Below are 21,597 nucleotides of genomic sequence, written 5' to 3' on the forward strand. Positions count from 1 at the left end.
CTAAAGTAAGAATATATGAACCAGGTCCTTTCAAACCCACATGGTGGAATGATAATGATTTATGTGATTATCATCAGACTAAAGGTCACAAAACAACAAGTTGCTACAAATTGAAAAACCTGGTGCAAGATATGATAGACCAAGGGGACATCACAATTGATACCGATAAAACCTCAGTAAACACAAATCATACGATTTTTAAGGATCCTTTTGTTAAGCATGACAAAGGGAAAGCCACCACATTAGGTACCGAAGACAATACAATTAACTACACAAAGGTCTCATACGACTACACTATTCATGCCATTAGCTCAGGAGATATAGCAAATAATGATTCATAAGAAACACTTGACCAAGATGACCAAAATCAAGACACTCACATAGATGATAACCAAATTTGCATGATATCAGAAGCATTGAAGTGTGATGATGATAGAAATTTTTGTCTCAGAGACTGGGGGCATGATCAATCATCTCACTCAGGTTGGTTTGAAGATGAGCTCATAGAACACATTATGGATTTCAAACATACACATAAAGACTATGAAGAGGGATTTAACATTAATCTTGATAAAATTGCCTATGATACAAACAAATCTTGTAAGTCAAATGATTCAGTCACTACAATCACCATAACTCCTAGAGATAGAGACTGTGCAATAATTACTCGCAGATCAAAGGTAACTCTATAAGGAATACCACAAAATCAACCACCAGTAGTAGGGACTTACAATATTGTTGAGAAACTTAAGAAAACTCTGGCACAAATATCATTATTTGAACTATTGCGTATTTCACCCACTCATAGAGCTATACTAGACAAAGCACTTCAAGATTTGGTAGTGGACAGAGATATAGATGAAAATGCCTTCCAGTCTATGGTGGGAAATCTGACACAAGGCACACGTATTGCATTCATAGAACAAGATATTCCTAGTGATAGACTGCTTCATAATGACCCACTACATCTGGAAGCTTACATTCATAAGAGAAGGATCAAAAGTGTACTCATAGATGGGGGAGTTAGTCTCAAAATTTGTACTTTAAAGCTGGTCAAAGCACTAGGATATTCTGAACTTCACATTGATTCTTCCAAGAGGATAAATATCAAGGCTTACAATGATGAAGAACGTCCATCAAAAGGCATTGTAACATTACCTATACAAGTAGGACCTATAACGACAGAGGTCACTTTTCAAGTCTTGGAAAGAGAACTAGGATATAACATGTTATTGGGCCTCCCATGGATCCACACCATGCAAGCAGTACCATCAACATTTCATTAGTGTGTCAAATTCCCATACAATGGTATTGAAATCACCATAAAAGGTGATCCAAATCCATTCCAACATTGTAGTTACCTGAAAGACAGTAAGGATAATCAGGTACCTATCAATCAGGCCACACTTCTCACTACACAACTGGAAACATTAAAGATCACAGAAACAAAAAAGGATATGCCTACAACATCCTCCTTACAAATAAAAGATATGGGTTGTGGAGAGTATTCTATTGCAAATAATTTAAGTGGGAAACAGTTGTCTCTTTCTCCTAAGTCCTTTGGGAAACCTCACAATACAGTACAAAAACAAGATAAAGAAAAAGAAATTGTTGGATATATAGACTCATGCTCTTTCATTAGATGGGTTGACTTACAAGAAGAATCCCTGAACGAAGATGTTAACCATTGGATATATAGAGAAGAAGATCACATGATGATACCCAAAATACCCACATATCAGTATGGCAATGGATTCAAAATACTCCAAAGACATGGATATGATGGTACCACAGACCTTGGGTTGCAAAAACAATGAAGACTAGAACCTGTTGTTCTTAATGATAATCCAGGGAATCAAGGATTAGGATATAAGCATGTACAACATATAACCAAAGCAAGACAACATACCCTTGATATACTAAATCGACCAAGCAAACCATCAGACTACACACCACAAAGGGATCTATCCACACATGTGCTCCCATATTCATCTCAAACAAGTAATCAGGTACCTACATCATCTAGTGCAGAATCAGATGGAGACGACATGAGACAACTCCTGCAAGACCTACCATTGAGTTACAAAATGATGAATTTATTGACACAACAGTACAGGCTAATGTGGCAATAGATGCAGGTTTACCACCACCACCAGAATCCCATCTGTGGTTATTGTCACTACTTCTACCATGAGAAACAACTCAGGCTCAACCTAACGAAACAAATGAAGATAGATTGCAAAGGCTTATACCAGGCTTAAGAAGGGTAACTAATGTCCAAAGAAGACTAGTCAGCCTACAATAGAATTAGAGATAGGAACAAGAATAAATAAGTGATGATAGCTCATATGATGAAACATATATTGAAAGTAAGACAGACTCTCACGACAATGAATTCTTATCACTCCATGATTCTAGCCCACTAGAAAGGGTAATATCAAGGTATCAAATAAAGCTTATACATGATGAAGATACACAAAGTCAGTCAAACAATCAAGTCTTCATGTTGTTAGAGTCTACTAAAGAAGGGAGTAATGATTTACCCCTAGTGCATTCACACTTGATTGATTGGGGGCAAGAAGGAAAACCAATGCTAGATTGGTTTGAAAATGACGAAGAAATTTCAAAATTTCTAGGAGTCAGAGAGGGATTTCCACAAGGTGATCATAAAGAAGGATTTGTTATAGACCTGAATAGAATGCCATACTTTGGAGAAGAAAGTACTTCTGCAACAAAAGATAAGGATCAAACTACCCATAATGACAAGAGTGACTTGGGTAATCTTCCTATGGAAAGAGAAAGTTCAGCATTACTTACTGAGGAAACAGAAGAAGTAAACATAGCAGAAGGGGAGGTTGTACATAACATCCATTTGGCAAAATCACTAAGGAAAGAAGAAAAAGATAGATTCATTCATTTTTTCAAACAAAGATCTATCAAATTTTCTTAGTCTTATTTAGACATGCCAGGTTTAGACTCTGAATTAGTGTTGCATCACTTACCTTTGATACTAGGAGTTAAACCTTACAAGCAAAAGTTGAGAAAAATGTATCCAAGTATCGCATTACTGGTTAAAATAGAACTACAAAAGTTGTTGGATGTAGATTTTATTAGACCTATTGACTATGCGGAATGGATATCCAACTTGGTACCTATGACTAAGCCCACAAGAGGCATAAGAATTTGCATGGATTTTCGGGATCTAAATAAATCTTGTCCTAAGGATGACTTCCCGCTATCTAATATCGACATGATAGTTGACCTAACAGCTACAAATGAGATGCTATCCTTAATGGATGGTTTTTCAGGATACAACCAGAAGATCAACATAAAATGGCCTTTACATGCCCATGGGGAACATATTGTTGGAATGTGATGACATTTGGTCTCAAAAATGTCAGAGAAACATACCAAAGAGCCATGACAACATTGTTTCATGACATGATCCACAACATAATGGAAGATTACACAAATGACATATTGGCTAAATCACAAACAAGAGAAAGTCACCTTGCAGTTCTTACACAAATATTTGATTGGTTGGAATAGTATAATATCAGATTAAACCCGAAGAAGTGTGTGTCTTGTGTAACGAAGGGTAAACTATTAGGGTTTATAGTGTCAAACAGAGGAATTGAAATAGACCCTGCCAAGATCAAGACAATCATTGATATGCAACCTTCGTCAACACTTAAACAACTTAGAGGGTTACAAGGAAGACTAGAATCCATAAGGAGATTCATAGCATAGTTGGTAGATAAGTGTCACCCATTCCAGCATTTACTCAAGAAAGGAGTTACTTTTAAATGGATAGAACAATGCCAGGAAGCTTTCCAAGCTCTAAAAGATTATCTTTTGAACACACTAGTGTTAATATCTCCTACTCCAGGAAAACCGCTATTGTTATACATATTAGCAACAAATTCAGCTCTAGGAGCTCTATTGGCACAACATGACAAAAATGGAAAAGAAAGAGCCATTTATTATATAAGTAGGACTCTGGTCAGCTATGAGCTTAATTATACCCCTATAGAGAGAGAATGCTTAGCAGTAATCTTTGCATCCCAAAAGCTCAGACATTACATGTTGAGTCATAAGGTACAACTCATTGCATGTTTTGACACACTCAAGTACCTATTGAGCAGAGAAACATTAATCAGGCGACTGGATAAGTGGGTTATGATCTTAAGCGAGTTTGATATAGAATACATAGACAAAAAAGCCATCAAAGGACAAATTATAGTAGATCAATTAATAGAAGATCCTTTACAAGATAGTCACCCATTGCTGATAGAATTTCTAGATGAATCCGTGTTTACATTAGCTGCCTCAGTAATGTGAAAATTATACTTTGATGGGTCGTATACAAGTCACGGATCTGGATCAGGGATTCTCTTCATTACTCCTCAAGGGGATGTTATACCTAAGTCATTTAGGATCAATTTCCAATGCACAAACAATATAGCTGAATATGAAGCTCTCCTCATAGGGCTTCGTACAGCTGTACAATGGAGAATACAAGAGTTACAGGTCTATGGTGATTCGTAGGTGATTGTAAACCAAGTCAATGATGATTACAACACAAAGGATGACAAACTCATGCCTTATAAGAAGTTCATCAAAGATTACAAGGAGCACTTCAGCAAAATTACCTTCGAACAGATCCCAAGGATACAAAACAAGGCAGCAGATGCAATGGCTACCATAGGATGTCTTCTGAAAATGCCTGCTAACAAAACTCAGTTTGAGTTCATCATAGAACAGTTGATGCTACCAGCATATGAGACTCCCCTATCAGAATATGTATGTGCAATTGTGGGTCTAGAATCACCTTGGTACAATGAAATATATACATATTTACATACTTAATACATATCACCAAATCTATCTAGGAATCAAAAGAAGACATTTATTCATCAGGCATCTAGGTACACCATTATAGTTGATACTTTGTATAGAAAGGGTATCAATGGAACTCTTCTTCGATGCCTGAATGAGAATGAAGCACACCTTGCTTTAAAATAAGTCCATGGTGGAATCTGTGGGGCTCACAAAGAGGTCCACCATTGTCAAAGAAATTGTTGAGAACAGGTTATTACTGGCCAACTATGGAAAAGGATGCTTACAAGTATGTACAAAAGTGTAAACAATGCCAAATGCATGGAGACCTCATTCATGCACCAGCATAAGATCTTAAACTCATTACATCACCATGGCCATTTTCACAATGGGGATTAGATCTAGTGGGTAAAATCAACCCTACCTCTTCCAATGGGCACAAGTTCATCTTGACAGCCACTGAGTACTTTACCAAATGGGCTGAGGCAATTCCTCTTACATACACTACTGGAAAGAAGATACCAAAATTCATGCTCAACTACATTATATGTAGATACAAAGATTCAATGTGCCTTGTTACAGATAATGGATGTCCATTTAAAAACTAGGAAGTGAAAGAGTTGTGTGAAAAATTTCACATACAACATAGATTTGCCACACCATATTATCTACAAAGTAATGGACAAGCAGAGGCTACAAATAAAACAATATTGAAAATTCTTAAGAAAGTAGTCATTGACATAGGACAAGACTGGCATCTCCAATTAAATCCCGCTCTTTGGGAATACATAACAGGAGTACACACACCTACAGGGGCAACACCATATTCCTTGGTCTATGGGACAAAAGAGATACTCCCCATTGAAATACAAATACCATCTCTAGGAGTCTTCTTACAAAACATCATATCCGAGGAAGACTACAGGGTAGCAAGGTTGCAAGAACTCGAAACCCTTGATGAAAAAAGATAAACTACATTTAACCATCTAGAAGGATATCAAAACAGACTGAGATAGAGTTATAATAAACAGGTCCGCCCACAAACTTTTCAAGTGGGAGATCTAGTACTTAAAGAGAATCAAAGGAACCTAGCGGGACAAGAAAGGCCAGGGAAATTTGAACCTAACTAGCTAGGTCCTTTCATTATAACAAGGGTCATAGGGAATGGAGCATATAATTTGGCTATTATGGAGGGAGATCCACTCTCTGACCCTATGAACAACATGCACCTTAAGCGATATTATACCTAAGGGATGTGTAGTTTAGGTTTTACTTTCTACATTGCATATCATATCATTTAAAAACATCCGCATTACATATAGTTTCTTTTTTTTTTTAAATGCATCGCATTCTCAAAAGTTTTTGCATTTTCATATAGCAGCATCAATAAAACAAGGCAACTATCCAAGTTTATCATTCATTTGCATTTAAGAGAAGTAAGGGTCATCTCCTTTCTTACATATTTGGACATGATGTCTTTGAGGTCCTAAGGTCATTCATTTTCAACATTACCCTATGATGATGCTTTACTTATGGTTGGGTAGTGATTTCACTATTTGAGATTGTTAACCCACAATCTATCAATTGCTATATCTCAAACACAATAAATCTCTAATTCATTCTAGACACCTAGGTGATCATATGACTAGTGAAAAATCTAAAATTCTACTTCAGTGCTATTGTAATTGTCACACCCAAGTAGGTTTTGTTACTTACAAGTCAAGGCAGGAAAATAAAAAGAAAAAGAGCTATGCCAAATATCCATCTCAAGGCAAAAGAGCAATGATATATAACTGAAATATCATGTATACAAGTGTGATAAAAAGCTTGACTATGGGAACATGCAAGTAACTCCATCAGGGCTATGAACACCTACTGGCAATGGAGCAATATTTGAGAAATTACAGTCTATAAACCTCGTCAGAGCTCTCAAGGCTTCCTGATAGCGAGGCTCTATTTGGGATGCTTTTGAAGTTAGAATAATCCATGTAGCTAGTCATATAGGATGCTAAGGATCTTTAGTGAACACAAGAGCAGGAATTAACTCATCTTCACACATGGGAAAAAGAAGATCAAAGTTTTGAGAACCAATGGGGAAGTTTTCCGCGTCTCCATTTATAAATCCTAGTCACTAAGTGTGTTGAGATGAATGTTCCAAGGGACCTTAGGGATCGATTGACCACTTATCTATGAAATGTTTTGCGCCTCCATTTCAATTGATGTATTACAAATGCTACAACAAACATAGTCAACCATGTTCAAATAGGAAATGCATCTTCATCCTTCATATTTCATTCACATAGGTCATGTCAAAAATTAATTATCTCCACATGCATTCTACAGATCATCATGTCATACAAGTCTACACATTGGGGGCATAATTGAAAAAATCTAAAAAATCATACAAAGTCCTAAAAAAATCATCCAAAAACATTTAGATTAAGTCTTGAAAAAATCCAAAATTTAAAAACAATGGAAAACTCAAAATCCAAAAACAATGAAAAACCATAAAATCCAAAAACATCCATATAATGTGCTAAAAAATCAACTAAAAACATCAGATAAAGTCTAGAACAAATCAATAAAAAAAATTCAAATATCAATCTACATAATCCAAAAACATCAAAAAAGCTCTTGAACAAGAACTAAAAATTGAAAATCAATCAATCAGAAAAGCTTCCAATAAAATGTCTTGTGAGAAACAAATACCCTAGCAAATATCCAGCAAACACTTCACTCAAAGTTAACAAAGGATACGACTATCTAGTCAAACATCTACAATCAACTGATCAAACTGTCTTATCAATCGTATCATATCCATATCAACATGATCACTATCTTGTCTTAAACAGAAGAGGATACACTTGAAATCAGGCAGGTCAGTCTTAAATGGGGTCTACAACTTTCTTAGATCAGACATTATCAACCATCACATCAAACAACTGAGAACGAAGGCACAAGGTCAGTATAGCTGTTTAATTTTGTCTAGGTCGGTCTTTATCTTTTTATCATTTGGTGACAAATATTGTTCCTATGCTACTCAAGGATGTCCACAAGTGACTAGAGGAGCTATGATGGGCATTATCTTTTTCTTTGTTTGCTGTTTGTGGTGTGAACTGATGAAATTCTAGAGAAATTTCTCTAGTGGGTGTTTGTGATAGGAGCTTCCAGCTATTGGATGCCACACATACCTCGACCCCTAGCATAATTCCTAGAATGAAAGGTTCACTCCTTGTCTGCTACATGTTTGTTTCTACAATGAGATATCTTTGCATCTTAGTTCCTTATACCCTGATGTGCTAAGCTTCATTGTTCAATAATAAGGCTCAGTGATGAATATATATTGACACAATAAAATATGTGACATGGGTTCATGATTCCTTCAAATTTCATTCTCATTCTCATCTCATTTGCTTATTGATAGTTCGTTGATTTATCATCTTCTGTCTAAATCGCATTCTTTCTATCATCATTTTTTTTTCTTTCTATCATCTAAATAACATTACTTCAAGGTGTATCTAAGTTAAAATTGGTTCAACCATTATCATACAAAAAAGATTCATATAGATTCATTTGCATTCATTACAGATTCCATTAAGCATTCATTATAGATTTCATTGCAAATTCATTTTCATTCATTTAGATTTCATTTGTACCATTAATACATACATGTACTACCATTGCATTCAAAATCATATAGAATCAAATAGATAAGCATCATAAAACTCATAGCATCATATAAGCATACATGGGAAGCAAAATATAAATAGATCACTGTCAAAAACCTGCATATCATATATATAAAACTCAAAAATGATAATGTGTGTGAATACAATAAATAAGCCCAAAGGCTCAGATAACATGATCAACCAACATTGCCTCTGTCAGCAGGTGGATCCTGTCCACTAGATCCTGCCCTAGCATGTTGAGGTGGTCCCATAACGCCACCACTGCTAGTCCATCGTGAAGTAAATCTACTTGATCTCCTCCCCATAAATGCACTGAAGCTAGGCTCTCTCTGACCCTTAGGGATGGCTCGCTCATATGCCTGTCTATAATAAATAGCCTCTTGTGCAGTAGTGAAATACCTATCTGCTTGGTCGCGCACATCGGTACCTACTCTAAAAAGATGATCAAAGGCATCCATTGTAATCTGACATCTTCACATTGCCTCATCTCTCTCCCTCTAGAGATGATCTCTCTCAACCTCAAGGGCACCTTAATCTACATGGTAAGTCTCTCGCTCAATATCTCATCTAGTGACCTCATCCTCCAAACTCTGGACCCACGCTCTAAGAGTCTGTAGCTCATCCTCCTCACCAACTTGTCCTCTCCCACCCTTGGTCTCAAGCACATTCTCTAGCTCCAGCATATCCTCATCATCACCTCCATCCTCACTACTCGATGACTCAGAAGAATCATCTCTATCCTCATTGCTAATACACTCGGTGTCTCCACCAATGTCTACATCCTCATCTCCCTCATCTCCTCCCTCATCATCCTCACCTCCTCTATCAGCTCCACCCTCTCTTCCTCCTTTGGCTCTCTCCCCTGCATCTATCCTTAACCACTATCTAGGATGGTGAATCTTCTCTACTCTAATTGGAATAGCAGGATCAGTCAAAGCCATTGGCCTATGCCTAGCAGACCATGCATCATACTCCACTATTGTCCTTGGATCCATTGTACCTCTACCCCAACCATAGAGTAATGGCTACAGAGAATCAAACTTAGTAGAAGAAACATGTGGTTGTATGCAAACACCCCAATCCGATACCTCCTGCGATACACAAGCAAAATAAGCAATAACCATTGGTGTCACCTGTACCTCACTAAACTATCTCAGAACCTACCCTGGAAGGTACATCTCGATAATCTGCTAGGTCTCAAAGGTCCTACCAATAAGATATCTCTATTGTCAGTAGAAAGGCAAGTGTATTGCATCATCAGGCCAACCGGGGCAATCCAAGTATGGTCTCCAAATAAAATGCTGCAATATGTCAAACTGATGTCTCTAGTACAAGGTGTTCCCCGAACCCCTATGTCTATTACCTGTTGTATACCTGAAAGCATAAGGGTCACCAGGCTACAAATCAACATGAATAATAGGTCTAGAAATAGAAATATGCCCCCATGCCCATGTTTGGAGCAAAGTAACACCGCAACTGATAGAATGGTATCCAAGATACACATTACCATGCATCTGATAGTACAACATGGCTAGTCGACAAGGACCCCATGCATATAGTCGACAATGAACAATCATATCATGGAGCACTCTACCCTATCCAACTGGAAACCCATGACCTCGTCTTTCAGGTATCAGTAAACAACTGACAACACTGCATAAAACAATAGTCATGTCATCATAGTCTAATCGAGCCCAAGGGATGTCATAATGGCCACTCATCTGCAAGTCTTGAATCTCACACTCAAAAAGTGCACATAGTCCAGCAATGCCATCATCATGGTCATATACAACTCTCTCACCATGAATAGGAATACAAAGTATACACCATACATCCTCTAATGTGATGGATGCCTCACCAGTCGGCAGATGGAAAGAACAAATCTCAGAATGCCACCGCTTTATCAAAGCTGTAATCATGGCCCTGTTGGCCATAACCTCTGGCAAATGTAAAACATGATATAGACCAAGCTATTGGATATGCTTGATCTCCTCATTTGGTAAGTCAGCTCGAAGATCAAGTCCACTAGGTCTGCTCTGTTGGCAGTATAACACTCCAATGTTCTCCTGCAATGAGAAAATGTCCAAAATATCAGATATCGGATCCCGAAAAACTTAAATATTTTCAAACGCATGACAAAAAATTACCCATACAACGAATGTGTGATAGTTATGACTAATGCGGAACAGTTATGACTCTTGCATGATGTTTGATGCTAATGTGTTATGATATGAGCTCTTGTGTAACAATAAACACTTATGTGTAAAGCTATACATGAATGCGGTATGTTTAAAGCTAATGTGTAACACTTAAGACACATGTGTAGCAATAAAAACATCTACAACACATTAAAAATAGATGCATAAACATCGACAAGCGATTGCGTGACATAGTGCAAAAATTGATCATGGAATTTTTTTTGGAAAATAGCATAAAACAGGAAATTTTTTTTTGGAAAAATACCATGCTGCCAGTCCCAAGAGGTCTCTAATATGAACGTACTCGATCAGACAGGTGCAATTGATCTCTATAACTATCCATGATGATCAAATACTCAGAAAAAAACACAAAAATTGCAGAGAAAACCAAGGAATTCCCAAATTGCAAATGAGAAAATGAAAACCTAAAAATCTCTATTTATAGCTCAAAATTAGGGTTTTTTGACACCTTGATGCCCGTGGTCCTTGCCAGCTTCAAACACCTTGTAGCCTACTCAAATGATCTCAAAATCACATGAAATTTTACACGCTTGCTCATTAAACTGATATCAAAAACATGGTCTCAATTTTGGAATTTTCCGACCACCTTTTCTGAGGGGGCATATTTACACTATATAGTAGTACCAAGGCATACTAGGGCAAAAATTTTCATTTTCTTTGAAACAATGTCATTCTGACTTTGTCTCAAAGAGGGGCAAATGTAGACACCTAAAAATGTCTCATTGATCATGTACTAATTATTCCTCTAATTGATTAAATAATTATTTAATTATTTAATTAAGTTAATTAATCATATTCTTCTAATTTCATATTTCCTCATAATCTTACTAATTATTCTATTTCCTATTCTATCATCATTTAATCACTTTAACCATTTTCTAATGTTAATTAAATATTTATTATTTAATTAATTCTAATTAATTCCCCAATTTAAATAATCTTTATTATTTAAATAAATTACTAATTATTCAATTTCTATCTCTAATCATCTAATCATTTAACCCTTTTCTAAGTATTTATTAAATATTTAATTAATTGTGATTTAATTCCTTTAATTTAAATAATTTTTATTATTTAATTAAATTCCATTTCTAAATAATTAAATAGTTTCTTTAAATTATTTAATTAGCTAATTAATTCTTCCATTTCCAAATCCCCAAATTCTAATTTCATTTAATTTCATATTCTTCTAATTTCTTCCAAATTCAAATACATGTACATGATTTCAAAAACCAAATTGTAAATCAATGTCAAGTTCTAAATATATTCAAATACTAAATTGAATTAATAAATTCAATTATTTGAATTAAATATCATGCAAAGATTAAATTGAAAATCTAAATCTAAATGCAAGCACATGCTAAATTAATTAATTAAATCATTTATCTCTTCAACTTCTATTTCCATCTTTCAGTTAGCTTTTTCTAAATTAAGCTTTCTATGTCATCTTCTTTATTTCCACCAATCATTCTTTTTCTTCCTTCAATCAACTTTTTCTCAATCAGTTGACTCAATTAATCTATTCAATCTATTGAGTTTCACTCCTACAATCAATAGTTCAACTATCTATTTTCATGTGAGCTCACCTGAGTTCCACCTCTTGATCAATTTGTTCCACCTTTCAATCAATCTTCTCCAATTTTCTATAAATTGAGCATTCAATCTCCATTTTCAATAATCACAAACTTCAAATCTTTGTGTCACTTGCAAGTTACCAACTCAATATCTGAGAGCCATCATACCACAGAGAAGAGAAGAGCAATGGAAGCAATATGCAATCTTGGAATAGGGAGTTTTAGTTTGATTTGAATGATTTATAATTCTTATTTCTTGATGTTGCATTATTTCATTGTCTTGTTTGTGAGATTCTTTTATTAGATAGGGATTCATGATTTCCCTTTGATTCTAATTGATACATTATTATTAAGATGAATTTTACATGCATACAATAACCAATCAATAAAACATCTCCATAATGTGTCGTGTTGATCTAGAATAAATAATGTTTGTCAGTCCGTAACCTAGACCTATGTGCCGATAACAACAAATATGCAAACTCGATTAGACCAATAACCAAATCACCAAAACCAAGTGTCCAAACAATGTCTTTGACATAACCAAGTAATCTCCAGATGATAACAGATCATCCTCAATGTCGCTAAACCAAATACCAGTTACTGTGCATAAGTCACTGAACATGCTGGTGAACATAACCAAAGTGTATACACATAAAAATTGGCTATGAGCAATTAAATAAATATTTTATGTTTATTTAATGATTATTCTTCTATTAAATAGTTAATTTGAAAAGATTAATTTATTTAAATCATTTTGTCTTTCTATTAATTAATATTTTATTAATTAATTCATCTATCTTGTTCTTCTAATTCATTAAATATCTAATATTTAATTATTCCTCTAACCAAGTTAATTAAATATTGAATATTTAATTATCTCCTCAAGCAATTAAATATCTAATATTTAATAGTTATTCTCCTATCCTATAGTCTCAAATATCAAATAATTCCTAAATTATTTAATCTCCCTTTTCCAACTCACCCTCCATCTCTACTTCATCTTCCCTTTGCCAACACATCAAATACGTGGCTAAGGAAATTAATATTTGTCAAATATTAATTCACCATTTATCTTCAACTTCCAAACTTAATAAAAATTGTGTACGTACTCATATTTCATAACCATTTCCTATATTCTCTCCAACACCCCCTACATCTTAGGAAGGACTTGAGTCCACTTGTCCTCTCATGCTTAAATTTCCTCCAACCATCCCTAGATTCCCTCAGTTAGGAACCCAGTCAAGGTGAGATGAGTGACACTTGTCTTCTCCTTCCCCCTTTCTCTCAACCTTCACCTTTTCTCACAGCCATCCAAAACTGCAGATCTGATCATGATCGTTGATCTGAGCCACACCATCTCATCCTCTCAAAGTCTATAAAATCAAGAGCTTCAGTTGAGAGAGAGTTAGACTTCAAGAGTCTTCAAAATAGTTTTTCAATCAACCATATGCATCTGTGAGTTTTGAAGCAATTAGCAAATAAAAAATATCATTTTAGCAATATAATGATGTAGCATAATCATTTTAGCATAATCATGTAGCTTTACATATCATAGCATCAGTTAACTACAAGTTATCAGTCCATTCTTCATATGCCATCTTGGAAGCCAACAGTGCATTGTCTGAGAGCACGCCCATCTACAACTAGGAACAGTGGAGTTAGGACAAAATGAGACATAAGACATGAAGGTAAAATATTGTGTTATTTTAATATGTATTTCATGCAGTTTCATTGGTTGAATTTGGATTTCCTGTATTCATTTCTATTTGTATTTTGTGAGACTAACTTATTACAGGTAACATTCTGAGGATGAAATTCAAGATCACACATTTTGGCACCCACCGTGGGGCTGGACCTCGCATATACCTTTAAAAATCTCAAAAAAAAAAAAATTAACACATTTGTAATGCAGACTCACACATGTGTGAATTCTGACAGTGCTTTTGTTCGACAAGTTAGCGCATTTGCAACATAGGTTAGTGCATATGTCATGTAGGTTAGTGCTTTTGTCTGAAAAACTATGCATTTGCATCATAGGTTAGCGCATATGTCATATAACTTAGCGCTTTTGTCTGAAATTCTGTGCATTTGCATCATAGGTTAGCGCATATGTTGAAGAAATCACGCTTTTGTATCCATAGAGCAGCACTTTTGTAGTCTAAGTTAGCGCTTTTAAATAGAAAAATAGCACATATGTTAGGTTAGAGCTTCTGTTTATGAGACTGACAAAATTTTCTTGCAGGTCCGAATGTCCAAGAAATCAGATTTTTCAGATTCCTAACATACATGTGCAGGATGGCATTTAAGGCAAATTTTATGCATTTCCTCATCTAGTTAATTAGAAGTCTTCATTTGGAAATTAATATACCATATTTTGTTCAACTAGTTTAACTAAGAGGATGAATTGATAGCATGCAACTTGCATTTTTGAAGCTTTTTCTCTAAAATAGTTGCACATATACTTTTAAAAGGGCTAAAATGAACACCATGCTTGTTGGAGCAACATCTCCAAATAGGACTTAGCCAACAACCACTTTGAAAAGGTTAAAAAGAACACTTGTATTCCATGTCTCAAAAGTGGTAGGTATATTCTCTCCCCTTAATTGGGTAAAGCCAAACCCACTCTTTTACACTTTCTTTATTTTCAAGCAATTAAATCCTTTAGAGAGTCTGCCTTCTAGAGCTACCTTGAGGGGGCCAGTGAGAGGGGAATGACCTAAAGTGGAAACGGGCTAATATCGAGTTCTTCTAATCCACTATAAATAAATCGTATTTGTGATGAAAGTCACAAGAAACATGTGCTGATAAGTTCATACCGACACTATGTTTGCCCATAAACCCTATGGAGCGTAACCTCTATAGGTTGGGAACCTTATGTATTTATAGAGCTGAAAGTGCCACATGTATGGCCACATGACTGGAAGCATTTATTAAAAACCATTTGTACTAGTTGCCAAAATCCTTCTAGTTGTTGGCGCAGGGGGTCGGACCTCTGAAGCGGCTCAAATACATACGGTTCCTAGTAGAGATATAAAGTTTTCCATGGGGAGTTTTCATGGAAACTGATGCTTGGCTTCCCTGAAGAAGTGAGTGTCGAGGGTGGAGCCAGTGGGGTCAAGCATCTAAATATCCGCTTTGAATAGCGTAGCCTTGGGGGAAACTCCACATGAGATTCAACAACTATTGTCTCAGCTTACCATAGGGATTGTACTTGCTTGTACATTTTGTTAATTAGACATTGTGTCTTCTATGTTTGTTACATGTTCTAAATGGTCAAAAATTGAATAAAATCATCATTTATAAGTGAGCAAAAATCCAACCAATTGCTGAAAAAGTTTGGTCAAAAAAAGTAATACAAAAACTTTCCAACACTTGAAACACCAGATCAAAATCAAAGTGTCAAAACATCAACGTCAAAATAATTCTTGAAGTAGGTTTGTCTCTAAACCATCACGTATTTTTCAAACTAGCTCAAACAACTAGGTTGTTAATCTGACATGTTATACTCAAAAGGTCCTATAAACATCAACATTTAACAAGCTATCGATTCAACCATCTTAAGTGCAAAATCAACATCTTTGTCAAGTTTCTCATCAGGTTAATCAAATCCTCTATCATGAAGCTTGATCAAATCTATACTAGGTTCCTAATCTTGGATATATCTTTCCTATTTTGAACTTAGGTTATATCAAAACCAAATCGCACCAACATTGGAATCAAACAAACTTGTGAATTGTCAAATGCTTATATGACTTATAAGTATCACCTTAAGAAAAGAAAACCCAATTACAAAGCTACTTAGAAAAGAATAAGATTCTTGTATATCAATCACAAGATCTTATTGAAACATAGGACATTCCTACACCATTTTTGTCACTACTTACATAGCTGCAGTACAGAATTTGATGGTGAAACATTACAAAGACGTGCCTTTCAACAAAGAGATGCTTTATCCCAACGAACAAACAATAGTGGTAAGATCAATAAAGCATATCTTCCTAAACCAATAATCACCTATTGACCTTGTCCTTTGGAACTTTCAACAACTTTGAAATAAACACATGCCATTTTGGACTAAAAGCCCAACACAAACAACTTAGAAAACAACAACAAATGGAGGAAGAAGATACTCCTATATTCTACACTTTTGGATTTACCGCTATTGACGAAGAAGCAGTCAATAGCACCATTAGAGACCTTGAGTTGATAACTCAATGATGAACGGATAGTACCAGACTGGTACTAAGGGGGGGGGGGCGTGAATCAGTACAAACAAAAACACAAACCAAAACCGGTTTGTCAGCAGACACTGTGCTAAGGCATACAAATAGTAACACCGATCTTGAACAAAGTACAATCGACAAAACCCAGAATAACTGAGACAAGCATAAACCATTGACACTTATCTTTTCATAAAGTCTAATACTTCATTCCATTTCACCCTGGTGCATGAGCAGGTAATCTATCATCAAAGAAATATATATAAACAACTAGGTCAACATGATTCACCGCTTGACAAAGAACAACATAGCATCACATGAAAAAAATATCACATATGACACACATATTTTTCACGTGGAAACCCAACTGGGAAAAACCACGGTGGGGATGAATACCCACAAGCTATTTTTGAACTCTTTAGAAGTTTGCTCTGTTAGGAGCCTTGTTTGGTTAAAGAATGATACAATAGGTTCTATTAGGAACCAATCCTGTTAGGGTTCACCCAGTTAAGGGATGGCTAGAATACCCGGTTAAGGGTTAAACCCTGTTAAAGGTTACCTTGTTAGAGGATTTCAAGAACTCAATGGTTTTGATTCACCCTGTTAAAGGATTTACATTAAGCTGGTTAAAGCTACCCTATTAAGAGATTTCCCAATTGTTGAGGTGGTTAGAGATCAACACGTATTACAATGATCTGGTAATAGCACTCAATGCCAATGCAGATATGCTTTAACTCCTCTTCAGCTTCTACACTTACACTCTACAGGTATCACTTCTCTCCTCTGGTCTGGTAAGAATCACGTATCTCTTCTCTTGGATACACACGCACAACTTTTGCCAATAACCTCAAAAAGAAACACAACATCAACCTTATAGGAAACAGTAGGTCAGTAGCATAAACCCTAAACCCTAAACCTATTAGGTTAAGGAATTCAAATGGTTCAATCCTGACCATTGAGCATATTGAATTAAATGCAACAATCTTGATCCAATCTCAAGACATTCTCCATCATTTGTTTTCAACCGATTTCATGGTGGTTGATAACCCATCACGTGTTATCACCGTTTATAGGCTTTGCACATTCTCGAGGTAGATTGGAACAATCTCCTTCATGTCAGATCCTTCATGTGCATAAGGCTGATGTGGCAACATGATATGTTCTTCATTACAATGCTAACTCATCACACAAAGTCACCGATTGAGTCAGATAGGCTTGAGACACTTCAACCAGAAACCCTGAAGTTGTGACTACCAACCGGTAGTCATACAAAGCTTCCATGTGCCGGTTCCCATAACCACATGCTGGTTCACCTTAAGCAAACACACTACTTCACTTTGGCACAAATGCTGGTTCACAATGTTATACCGGTTCTCATATATACTGGTTCTCTCCTCTTTAGCATATTGACATCAATGACAACATACAATGTCTTTATGTCCTCATAATGGTTCACATAATGCCAACAATCTCCCCCTTTGGCATTGATGGCAATATATAAAGATATCTCTCCGCTTCACATCTTCTCCCCCAATTTCTTCAAATATCTTATATGCTTCACATCTTCTCCCCCTTTGACAACAATGCCAAAGTGGAGGTACAAGCTTCCCTATTCCATTATGTTGCTCCTCCTGAGGAGTAGCATCCTTCAACACATCAATCCTTAAGAAAAATTTGACTATGCAATACCTGATTGGTGTGGAGCATATACCTTTAGTTCACCTCCTGAAGAGGCAGCACCCCTAATTCACCTCTTAAGTACATAAATGTAGCCTTTGGGAGAGGCTTGGTGAATATGTTTGCTAATTGCTCCTTACTGGAAACACGTTCCAATGCAATCTCTTTGTTCTAAACCTTTTCCCTTAAGAAATGATACTTAAGCTCAAAGTGCTTGGTTCTAGAATGTAAAACCGGATTCTTGGAGATGTTAATTTCACTAGTATTGTCACAAAATATACTTACTAGTTCAGATATAGGGACTTTGAAACCATTTAATATATGCTTCATCCAAATTGTCTGATTGCAGTTCATGAAAGCTGCAACATACTCTGCTTCCATTGTAGACTGAGAGATACAACTCTGCTTTTTACTCATCCATGAGACTAGTCTACCACCAAGAAAGAATGCACCACCGGTTGTGCTCTTCTGGTCATCTACATTACCATCCCAATCAGCATTTATGAGCACTTTTAGGTTAAAATCATTATTATATGGATACCATAACCCATTGTCAATAGTTCCCTTCAGATACCTAAGAATTTGCTTGACTGCAACAAAGTGGGATTCTCTTGGACTTTTCTAGAACCTTGCAGTAATGCCAACTGCATGTGCAATATCCGGTCTGCTATGCACTACATAATGTAACATACCAATCATTGATCGATATTCCTTCTCATCAACCAATGTTGAGTCATCCTCTTTGGATAGTTTACAACTGGTCACCATTACTGTACCAACTGGTTTGCTAACTTCCATGCCAAAAGCCTTCAACACCTCTTTGACATACTTGGACTAAGTGAGAAAGATTCCATCTTTCATCTACTGGATTTGCAGTCCAATGAAGAACTTAATCTCCCCTATGAGTGACATCTCAAACTCTTTCTTCATCTCATCTACAAACTCATGACTCATCTTGTCATCTCCATGAAAGATAATGTCATCAACAAATACCTCATAGATCAGGATCTGATCTCCTTCAGACTTCAAGTACAAATTGCTATCTTCACTTGTTCTCTCAAATCCAATCTTCACAAGATGGGAATGCAGGTGTTCATACCATGCTCTAGGTGCCTGCTTTAGACCATATAAGGCTTTATGTAGCCTACACACCATGTCACTGTCTTCAGATAGGTCAAACCCATCTGGTTTCTCTATATACACTTCCTCTTCAAGTACACCATTTAGGAATGCATATTTTACATTCATTTGATATACTTTGAATCCTTTAAAAGCTGCATATGCAAGAAGCATACAAACTCCTTCCAATTTGGCTATAGGAGAAAAGGTTTCTCCATAGTCTTCTCCTTATTTTTGGGCATATCCTTTGCACACCAGTCTAGCTTTGTTTCTAATCACTATGCCATCCTCATTTAGCTTATTTCTGAAAACCCATTTGGTACCAATGACATTTTTATGCTCTGGTCTAGGTACCAAAGACCATGTACCATTTTTCTCTATCTGGTCAAGTTCCTCTTCCATTGCCTTGATCCAGTCTTCATCTTTATGTGCCTCTTTGAATGATTTAGGCTCAAATTCAGAGATCATACATGAGTTTTCTCTGACCTTTCTTCTTGTAAGGATTCCTGCATCCTTATCTCCTATGATCTGCTTAGGATCATGATTCAGCTTGACATACCGAGGAATGGTCTTGATAGATTCCTCTTGCTTTTCTTCTTCATCCTCATCTCCATCAGTATTAGCATCTACATCTACTGGTGTAGGAACACTATTATTGGTACTTGGTTTACTAACAACTAGTTCCCAGAAGGTTACAACCGGTTCATTTACCACTTGCTTATTGTCAGTTTCTTCAGTTTTCTCAGAGGTTTCATCAACTCTTACATTGATGCTTTCCATAATTCTTTGAGTCCTATTATTGAAACACTTGAGAGCTTTTCTCTTGGTGGAATACCCTAGGAATATTCCCTCATCACATTTTGCATTAAATTTGCTTTGGTTTTCTCTCCTCTTGATGTAACATTTGCTACCAAACACTCTAAAGTAGCTAACCACAGGGGTCTTACCGGTCCAATACTCATAAGGAATTTTATCCTTACCTTTCTTGATGAGTACCTGGTTCATTGTGTAGACTGCAATGCTCACCGCTTCTCTCCAAAAGGTGTGGGCTACCTTTCTTTGAATCAACATAGTTCTAGCTGCTTCAACCATAGTCTAGTTATTCCTCTCTGCTAGGCCATTCTACTATGGAGTCCGGGGGGTAGACAGTACTTGTTGAATTCACTAGAAGTGAATTCCTCTCCTTGATTAGTTCTCAGGCACTTGATCCTTTTACCGCTTTCCTTCTCCACTAATGCTCTGAAAGCTTTGAACTTTACAAAAGCTTCAGACTTATCTTTCAAGAATTTGACCCACATCATTCTTGAGCAGTTATTAGTGAGAATCATGAAGTACCTATCACCCCGCACACTCCTAGTTTTCATAGGACCACACAAATCAATATGCACAAGATCAAGCAAATTGTCAGTAGTGAAAGGTTTACCTTTAAAGGTTGAGGAAGACATTTTCCCCAATTGACATTCTCTGCACAAGGTATTATCCAGTTTTCTTAGCATCGACAACCCTCTAACTGCCTTGATCTTACTAGCCTTCACAATGGTATCAAAGTTTACATGGAAGAGTCTCCTATGCCATATCCAACTATCATCAAATTTAGCCATAAGACATGTACTTATATTTGCATTCAGTTGAAATAGGTTACCTTTGGTCTGCATGGCGGTGGCCACCAATTCACCATTCTTTCCTTTGATTCTGCACACTCCATTCCTGAATTCCAGAGTGAGACCACTATCATTTAGCTAGGCAACACTCAAAAGGTTGTGTCTGAGACCATCAACCCAATACACATTGTCAGCACTACTCTTTCCATTCAGAGAGATGGGCCCTCTGCCTTTGACCATGCATGCTGCATCATTACCAAAGCGAACCACACCACCATCATACTCTTCCAAGGATAGAAACTTGCTCTGGTCACCAATCATAAGGTGAGAACATCCACTATCAATAATCCACTCATTGGAATTATCAAACTGAGAGACAAGAGCCTTCTTGTTAGACACATCTTCCTTGACAACAACAAACACAATATCTTCATTTTCTTCATCTTCTGATTCCTCATCTGTGACACCTTCATCAACTTCCACAAAATAGTTTCTCCAGTTTCCTCCTTTGAATTTCTTGAGACTTTTTGGTTTGTCCTTGTTGTCGCCATTAGGACAGTTTATAACAATATGTCCTATCCGGTTACAAGAAAAGCATTTCAAAGGGAGCTTACCTCTATATTTGTTAGTTCCTTTAGGAAGTTTCCTGACAAGAA

This window comes from Cryptomeria japonica, chromosome 9, assembly GCF_030272615.1.
Source record: "Cryptomeria japonica chromosome 9, Sugi_1.0, whole genome shotgun sequence".
In the NCBI taxonomy this organism is placed as follows: domain Eukaryota; kingdom Viridiplantae; phylum Streptophyta; class Pinopsida; order Cupressales; family Cupressaceae; genus Cryptomeria; species Cryptomeria japonica.